The sequence below is a fragment of the Anabas testudineus genome, unplaced genomic scaffold, assembly GCF_900324465.2.
Source record: "Anabas testudineus unplaced genomic scaffold, fAnaTes1.2 Contig212arrow_ctg1, whole genome shotgun sequence".
In the NCBI taxonomy this organism is placed as follows: Eukaryota; Metazoa; Chordata; class Actinopteri; order Anabantiformes; family Anabantidae; genus Anabas; species Anabas testudineus.
In genome coordinates, this window is record NW_022872803.1 from 61,168 (window position 1) to 71,261 (window position 10,094).

The following is a 10,094-nucleotide window of genomic DNA, read 5'->3' on the forward strand; positions in this document are numbered from 1 at the left end:
GTCACCGACACTACAAAAACATGCAGAAACACGAAAACAAAGTAACAACTTAGGGATCAAAGGATGAAACAAAAACCACTGCACAAGGGCAGGAAAACACTCACGGGGAAAAAACAGGTAACACAGTCCAGAGTTCAGAGGGGGAACAAAGTCCAGGGAATCCAGGGGGGAAGCAGACAGGTCTGAGGAGGACAGGCAGGAACAGGCAGGTTTTGTAGGCACGGGAAACGGGTTGGGAGCAACGCTGAAGACAGGTTGGGAACGACGACGAACTGACAGAGGGGAAAAGGACTGAGGAGAGTTTTGTAGGGGAAAGTGAGCACAGGTGAGTCCAATGTTCAGCTGATTGCTGTGAGCAGAGGGAGAGAATGGGCTGGTGGGCGGAGTCCAGAGGGAGAGTGAGGTGGAGCAGTGAGGGAAATCCTCAGCTTGGCCTGATGCCAGGCCGAAACGGTGACAGAACCCCCTCCCCAAGGGCCGGATCCCAGACGGCCCAAGAGGGAACCAGGAAGGCGAGCACACCAAGACGGGCGGGAGGAGGGGGCCCGGAGGAGGGACCAGGCGCAGCAGACCAGGAGGCCCTCCGGCGGACGGCCGGGAGGCGGCAGACAGACCAGCAGGCCCTCCGGCAGACGGCCGGGAGGCGGCAGACAGACCAGCAGGCCCTCCGGCGGACGGCCGGGAGGCGGCGAACAGGACTGAAGAGGCGACGAACCAGAAAGCCGGGCCTCGGGTGGACGACCGGGAGGCAGCAGGAGAGACGGAGAACAGGACCGGAGAGCCCCGGGCGGACGGCCCGGAGGCGGCAGGAGGGCCGGCGAGCAGGACCGAAGAGCTACAGGACCGCCAAGCTGAGGCCGGGAGAGCCGGCTGCGGAGCTGAGGCCGGGAGGGCCGGCTGCGGAGCTGAGGCCGGGAGGGCCGGCTGCGGAGCTGAGGCCGGGAGGGCCGGCTGCGGAGCTGAGGCCGGGAGGGCCGGCTGCGGAGCTGAGGCCGGGAGGGCCGGCTGCGGAGCTGAGGCCGGGAGGGCCGGCTGCGGAGCTGAGGCCGGGAGGGCCGGCTGCGGAGCTGAGGCCGGGAGGGCCGGCTGCGGAGCTGACGCCTGGAGGGCCGGCTGCGGAGCGGACGCCTGGAGAGCCGGCTGCGGAGCGGACGCCTGGAGAGCCGGCTGCCAGGAGCGGACGCCTGGAGTGCCGGCTGAGGAGCGGACGCCTGGAGTGCCGGCTGAGGAGCGCCGGGCGGATGCTCCGGCGGCGGCGTCTGGAGTGCCGGCTGAGGAGCGCCGGGCGGATGCTCCGGCGGCGGCGTCTGGAGTGCCGGCTGAGGAGCGCCGGGCGGATGCTCCGGCGGCGGCGTCTGGAGTGCCGGCTGAGGAGCGCCGGGCGGATGCTCCGGCGGCGGCGTCTGGAGTGCCGGCTGAGGAGCGCCGGGCGGATGCTCCGGCAGCATGAACGGGACAGGCTGGAGAGACGGCGACGACGACCTCTGCGTCGACCCGCCTGGAGACTGAGGAGACGGCGACGACGACCTCTGCGTCGACCCGCCTGGAGACTGAGGAGACGGCGACGACGACCTCTGCGTCGACCCGCCTGGAGACTGAGGAGACGGCGACGACGACCTCTGCGCCGACCCGCCCGGAGACAGGACAGGATGAGGAGACGGCGACGACGACCTCTGCGCCGACCCGCCCGGAGACAGGACAGGATGAGGAGACGGCGACGACGACCTCTGCGCCGACCCGCCCGGAGACAGGACAGGATGAGGAGACGGCGACGACGACCTCTGCGCCGACCCGCCCGGAGACAGGACAGGATGAGGAGACGGCGTCGACGACCTCTGCGCCGACCCGCCCGGAGACAGGACAGGATGAGGAGACGGCGTCGACGACCTCTGCGCCGACCCGCCCGGAGACAGGACAGGATGAGGAGACGGCGTCGACGACCTCTGCGCCGGCCCGCCCGGAGACTGAGGAGACGGCGTCGACGACCTCTGCGCCGGCCCGCCTGGAGACAGAACAGGACGGGGAGACAAAACAGGACGGGGAGACAAAACAGGACGGGGAGACAAAACAGGAGCTGTTGTGGTGGTGGAACTGAAGCTGAAGCAGCTGCTGAGGCAGGAACTGAAGCTGAAGCAGCTGCTGAGGCAGGAACTGAAGCTGAAGCTGGTGCAGCTGCTGAGGCAGGAACTGAAGCCGAAGCTGGTGCAGCTGCTGAGGCAGGAACTGAAGCCGAAGCTGGTGCAGCTGCTGAGGCAGGAACTGAAGCCGAAGCTGGTGCAGCTGCTGAGGCAGGAACTGAAGCCGAAGCTGGTGCAGCTGCTGAGGCAGGAACTGAAGCCGAAGCTGGTGCAGCTGCTGAGGCAGGAACTGAAGCCGAAGCTGGTGCAGCTGCTGAGGCAGGAACTGAAGCCGAAGCTGGTGCAGCTGCTGAGGCAGGAACTGAAGCCGAAGCTGGTGCAGCTGCTGAGGCAGGAACTGAAGCCGAAGCTGGTGCAGCTGCTGAGGCAGGAACTGAAGAAACCATACTTTTTGGAAAGTTATGAAGACGCCACAAAAAATCCACACACTTATTTATTGGTCGACCTCACGCCGGCCTGCCCAGACGACTTTAGACTGAGAGCCGGCCTGCTACCCTCTGAGCTCCCATGTGTCTATCTGCCTAGGCGAAAGTAAATAATAATAATAATAATGTCTGCTCGCATGAAAAGAAACATGCCTCTGCTCTCAGCGTTATTGAACAGCACGCCTCGCCTGCGTAAAGCTATACTCTCAAACTGCTCCTCAGACCTTATTCAGGCTTTGTGTGAATTAGCTTTAAACTTGCTAAAAGGGCAGATACCTGTCTCAGAAACACAATATAAAAAACTCAGCCGGGGCAAGAATCATCTTAGACTGATTGCTAACAGAAGGACGAGTTTATCCAGGAAAAGAAAAACTCTTCAAACAGGTGGTTTTCTGCTCCCTTTACTCAGCGTCGCTCTGCCATTCCTAGGTCAGCTGATATCAGGCGCTGTTTCCAGATAGTTGTTGTAAGAAATGGCGTCACGGAAAATGTACCTGGTATCCCCTGAACAGCTAAAACGTCTAAATGATAGAGTTAACCAACCTGAAAACATCCGAGAGCAAGTTGAAAATGAATTAGATGAAAAGATGCGTGAGATCCTGGAAGAAAAGGGTCTGATGCCTGATGAGAAAATAAAAAAATACAACACGTTGCTGCAGCGATATTTGAATATCCAGAGACTGAAACAGGGTGAGAGCCGGGAAATTGTTCTCAGTGTGCCGAAGGAGGATGAGGCCCGAAAAGAAGAAACACAGGTGCGTAAAGACGCTGAAGACGCTGTTGTCAAAGAGGTTCTTATGAATATTAATCCTCGTTTTCAGAAGAAGGCTCAATACATTTTGCAGAAAATATCAGAATCTGATGGTTTAGCCCGTTGGAACACTGCCGGAGAATTTGTATACAATGAAAAAACTATTCGTGGATCACATATAATGGAACTAATAAAACATTTAGCTGTTACACATCAGTCAAAGCGTCAACCTCTGGGGTGGCCTGATTTCATGCACACTTTATCCAGCCTGAACATACCTCTGTCCACGATTCCTAATAACCGTGCACGTATGGAAATTCAACAAATCAAAGACAACCGTGGATCATCTCAGCCATACTCTACACCCCTGCAAATGAGAAGTTATGATTCACACACCGATTGGTCTGAAACACCCCCGGCTCCCTATGAAGCACCTGTTACACGTGCTTTTACATCAAAACATAAGACTAAGAAAAAGAAAAACATCACTCTGTCACCGCGTTGGCTCACTATGTGATGATTATGTATACACAGTAATTGTTTATTTATTTTTTTTGTTTCAGAATTATGTATGCATTGTGATTGTTTTTGTTTCATATTTATGTATACAATGAAATTGTTTTTTTTGTTTCATATTTATGTATGCAATGAAATTGTTTTTTTTTGTTTCATATTTATGTATGCAATGAAATTGTTTTTTTTTTGTTTCATATTCATGTATGCATTGTGATTGTTCTTGTTTCATAATAATAATGATAATAATAATAAAGAGGCTTTTTTTTTAAGTAATTATGATTTACTCGTCGTCTTTATTTTCGTTATACATTACAAGTTATGACATTGTAGAAACATTTCCATTGAACACGCCATATGATTATAGTGAGCTATGCTCGGATTAATTACACAATTTTGATATTTTTCCACAAATTCACAAACAACAGAATCATTTAGATCACAGTCATCGTTATAAAGAGAGAGAACATTTTGATACGACAAACCGCAGGCCCGATGACACAGGTAGTATATGCAGTGCTGTCCGCAAGCAACAGATAATGGACTCTGTAACGTCATGTTGTGATATTTAATCCTCTTTGTCCCGTCCTGTCCTTCCAGAAACTGCAGAATGGACTGAGGGTAATAAATAAAGTCCGGTGGGAAGCCGAACGAATCAAAGAACGTAGCGTCGCCATTTTGGTCCAGAGTGAGGGCCAACCAGTGCTCGCCCGGCCGGTCACGTGGGTCAGTGTTTACTACAAAGTAGGCGGGTCTTTGTAGTTTGTTTTGCAGCAGGTGTAACTCGTCAGAGGCCAAAACACCGCAGAAAACATCCCCCAGTATATGATGTAAAATGTTTTCAATCTGATGATTGTTCATTATGAGTTGCTCAGTAATAATCGACCAGGATATCTCTTTTTGAATTGATTTCAAGGATTGAGTTATAGCAAGCATAAACGACGAGTGTTGTTGTCTGAGGGAGCGGGTTTCTGAACCGCATTTCTAGTCTCAAGGTACCTGTGGTTACTGGTGATAGAGCCTCAGTGTCCTCATCCGCAGTCAGATTAAAGACGAATAATGCATAACCCTGTAGAAAATCATCCCTATCTATGCAGAGAGGTAAATCTTTTAGATGTCTGCCTGTCGCTGTGTACAGGGAGTAGAACTCTCTGACAGCCTGATTGTCACCGAAATTAGGTTGAAATGCCTTAGCTGGAATTTGTCTTCCGTTCTGACACAGGGCCAAATATTCAATATCATTATGCAAAAAGTTGAATGGGGATAGGGTTGATCGGCCTGTAAATGCTTCGTGATTAATCATGGCCATTATGACAAACTTAGGCATATTCCCAAGAAATAGGTTCTCCTGATTACATAATCTTGAATTCTCAGGTATAGAATATGTTTTCACATTAATGCGCGAGAGCGGGTATAAAGCATTCCCTTTCATTAATGCAGCTGAATGGCCGAGCCTCACAGATGGTGAAACTGTCACTTTCTTCACAAAAAGGGAAGCACCCAGTATTTTCAACCAGTAATCTGCATTAGCCGCATGCATTAGACAAAAAGCATCATTTGCTCTAGTAAGTTTGACTCTCAAATCCACAGAGTTCAAAAGGAGCCGCTCACAGAAGAATATATCCGCATGTAGGGGGCCCAGGACATGGAACTCTTTTGACTCTTCACTGAATGTGGCTCGTTTTACTAGACCTCTATTCGGCCCGTTATTAGTGACGAAGGAATCCATTGATCCGGCTGTGTCCTTGTAAAACATGCCTGCTGTAAATTGTGACTTCAGGGTGTCGTCAGAAAAATTTAACAATGTTTCAATTATTGCTCTGTATGGATGTGTCGCACTGGATTGTGAAATAAGCCGGTCTCCGAGGGTGACGTCGCACTGAGAGAAAATGGTGTTTAGTGGATAGTTAATAACAGAAACAGCCGCACCCGGAGCAATGTCTGTTCCATCTGCATTTGTTATTTTTAACCGTAAAAATAACAAGGTGTCGTTTAAATCCAGATACTTTTCTCCATCGCCGGGTACAAAAAACTCCAGAGGTCCATGGTCTGTGATGGCCGATATTGGTCTAATTTCTGTGTATTGCTTATCTTCGATGCTGAGTTGAGACATTGGACAGGAGAACAAATCCAATTCTGACATGGCACACTCAGATGATTTCTCATGTAAAAGAGCCATATTATTTTCTCAAAATATATCGCTGCTACTCCTTGTAGACTTCCTTCGTTTTGACTTGCTGATCTGGACTGACTTTACTTTTTGAGAGCCTCTCTCCTTTTTACCCCCCCGCCTCACACGCTCACCGGGGGGTCGCTTTCTAGCTCGCCTAGATAGAATCATGAGCCCTGACCCCTCCTGGCGGTCATCCTCATTATTACTGGTCAGTCGGTGTACAGCCTTACTCAACACGTCACTTGCGATGTTTTTAGCTGCAGTTCTCAGATGAGGTTTAACAACTGAAACACCTTTCTTTAAAAACGGTACAACAAAACGGAACAATTTTGAAAAGATGGATCCAATTCCACGCCCATACATCACAGGTGCTCCATGAAATCCAGCGAACCCTCCAACCTGGTTTTCATAATAACTGACAAAGCGCTGGGGGTCTCGCTGATAATTTACTGCGACCATGTTGTTTTAACCTGTCTAAAATGTAGCGTGACTATGGTCTTACCGTATTTGAAGTTTACCGGAATATTCTGATCCGTTTTAATTTCTATATGAATGTTTTCAATATGCTTCTTTGCCAGAGGTAAGTACTTTGGCTGATTAAATGACTGACTGATGATCTCGCCATACTTCCCCTCTATTTTAACCGTACGAAGTAGCGGGGCATAGGCGTCCCCCACCACCTGATGTTGTACAATGTCGCTGTATAAATACAAATGATATAATCCACCTTTGATGTCATCAGTATAGGGAGAGAGGATCGGACCCGGCCCCACCTGTAACCAATCACCATCTTTTAAACCAAGCAGGTAAGAGACCGGGGGGGGGAAAGATACAGCATAACGTCCACTCCCCACCCATTTAAATCGTCTTTTGATCTCGTTATATGATAGTCGAATCTCAGTACCCTGTAATTTAAAACGAGCGTTTAACTCCTGTAGGATTGTGTTTCTGTCTTCATAGACGCCATCTTCAAATGGTACAGTACGTAGATTTAAATATTCATAGTGTGGCGTCGGTGCGTTTTCACCAACAGCTGGTGCACCGTTTTGCCACAAGTCGACGCAGTGGAAAAATGCCTGTTCCTTCATCACTGTGTACCAACTATGGGGGTATGAGATATCCGTCACAGCTACTTCCCATTGTCCATCCAGGTCGATATGATGAGCCAGGTCCACTCTGAAATTTGAACTAGTATTGTCTTTAAAAATGTCACAGCTGGCGTTGGACGGAAGTGTGATGTAAAAGCCTTCAGCCATGGTAGCGGCGAGAGTGAGGGTGCTGAGGTCAGTAATACAATCTTATATATCCACAACGTCGCTGGCTCGGATGTACGAGTTGTATTTTTCAGGCCAGTTTTTCCATTTGACCAGATACTGTTTTACACCTCTCATTTTACGCTCACCCAATATTTTCTCTATGTGGAAGACTTTATCTCCTGATACAATAACTTTTTGCATCTCAGCCTCATAAAAACTCCCCTCAATCGGCTCCCCCTGATAATCCTTTAACTTGTAGACTGGTGGAATGCGGGGGATGCATTCATCTACAATAAATAATTCATCCATAAAACTTTTTGTGTATTTCTTCTCAAATACACCTCGTTGTCGTGATATTCTTACAAGCTCCTACTCCGGTCATACAAGGACCGAATGGCCCTTAACAAAGGGTCCCGAATCCCGTATTCCCGGAGTACCCCCCACAGGATGCCACGAGGGACACGGTCGAACGCCTTCTCCAAGTCCACAAAACACATGTAGACTGGATGGGCGAACTCCCATGAACCCTCGAGCACCCTAGCGAGAGTATGGAGCTGGTCCAGTGTTCCACGGCCAGGACGAAAACCGCATTGTTCCTCCTGGATCCGAGGTTCGACTAGCGGCCTAACTCTCCTCTCCAGCACTCTGGAATAGACTTTCCCAGGGAGGCTGAGGAGTGTGATCCCCCTATAGCTGGAACACACCCTCCGGTCCCCCTTTTTAAAAAGAGGAACCACCACCCTGGTCTGCCAGTCCAGAGGTACTGTCCCCGATCTCCACGCGATGCTGCAAAGGCGTGTCAACCAAGACAGCCCTACAACATCCAGAGACTTAAGGTACTCGGGGCGAATTTCATCCACCCCTGGTGCCTTGCCACCGAGGAGCTTACTGACTACCTCGGTGACTTCGACCAGGGAAATGGATGAATCAACCTCCGAGTCCCCAGTCTCTGCTTCCTCAACAGAAGGCGTGACGACGGGGTTGAGGAGATCCTCAAAGTATTCCTTCCACCGTCCTACAACGTCCCCAGTCGAAGTCAGCAACTCCCCACCTCCACTGTAAACAGTATTGGCAGGAAACTGCTTTCCCCTTCTGAGGCGCCGGACGGTTTGCCAGAATTTCCTTGAGGCAGACCGATAGTCCTCCTCCATGGCCTCGCCGAACTTTTCCCAGGTCCGAGTTTTTGCCTCTGCGACCGCGCGGGCTGCGGCACGTTTGGCCTGCCGATCCCCATCAGCTGCAGGAGTCCCACAGGCCAACCAGGCCCGATAAGACTCCTTCTTCAGCTTGACGGCTTCCCTTACTTCCGGTGTCCACCACCGGGTTCGGGGATTGCCGCCACGACAGGCACCAGAGACCCTACGGCCACAGCTCCGAACAGCCGCATTGACAATGGAGGTGGAAAACATAGTCCACTCGGACTCAATGTCTCCAGACTCCCTCGGAACATGATTATAGCTCTCCCGGAGGTGGGAGTTGAAGACCTCTCTGACAGAGGGTTCCGCCAGACGTTCCCAACAGACCCTCACAATACGTTTGAGTCTGCCAGGTCTATCCAGCTCCCTCCTCCGCCATCGGATCCAACTTACCACCAGGTGGTGATCAGTTGACAGCTCAGCCCCTCTCTTCACCCGAGTGTCCAAGACATATGGTCGATCATAGACCTCCGACCTAGGGTGTCCTGGTGCCACGTGCACTGATGGACACCCTTATGCTTGAACATGGTGTTCGTTATGGACAAACTGTGACTAGCACAGAAGTCCAATAACAAAACACCACTCGGGTTCAGATCAGGGAGGCCGTTCCTCCCAATCACGCCCCTCCAGGTATCACTGTCATTGCCCACGTGGGCGTTGAAATCCCCCAGTAGGACGACAGAGTCCCCAGTCGGAGCACCTTCCAGTACCCCTTCCAGAGACCCTATGAAAGCTGGGCACTCTACACCGCTATTTGGCCCCTAGGCACAAACAACGGTGAGAGACCTCTCCCCTACCCGAAGGCGCAGGGAAACAACTCTCTCGTCCACCGGGGAAAACTCCAACACATGGCAGCTGAGCTGGGGGGCTATAAGCAAGCCCACCCCTGCCCGCCGCCTCTCACCATGGGCAACTCCAGAGTAGAAGAGAGTCCAACCTCTCTCAAGGAGTTGTGTTCCAGAGCCCAGACTATGTGTGGAAGTGAGCCCGACTATCTCTAGCCGGTACCGCTCAACCTCCAGCACAAGTTCAGGCTCCTTTCCACCCAGTGAGGTGACATTCCATGTCCCAATTGCCAGATTCTTTGTCCAGGGATTGGGTTGTCGAGGCACCTCCACACGGCTGCCACCCAATCCACACTGCACCGACCCCTTATGCGCCTTCCTGCGGGTGGTGGGCCTACGGGAAGGCGGTCCCACGTCGCTCCTTCGGGCTGCGCCCGGCCGGGTCCCGTGGGAGAGATCCCAGCCACCAGGCGCTCGTCTACGTGCCCCAACCCTAGGCCTGGCTCCAGGGTGGGGCCCCGGTGACGCCAATCCGGGCGACGTACCCGACCTTGATTTTTTTCTCGTCATAAGGGGTTTATGAACTGCTCTTAGTCTGGCCCGTCGCCTAGGACCTGTTTGCCTTGGGAGACCCTACCAGGGGCTTAAGCCCCCGGCAACATAGCTCCTAGGGTCATTCGGGCACGCAAACCCCTCCACCACAGTAAGGTGGCAGTTCAGGGAGGAGAAGAGAAACTGTCTTCTCCAGAAACTCAGGTATCCAGTGGATAAATGTGATGCCTTTTTAATGTGGCACTTTCCTTCTTTTTCTGCTATTTTAGAATGTTTCAGATAGCAACATGTTAGTTAATGGAGAA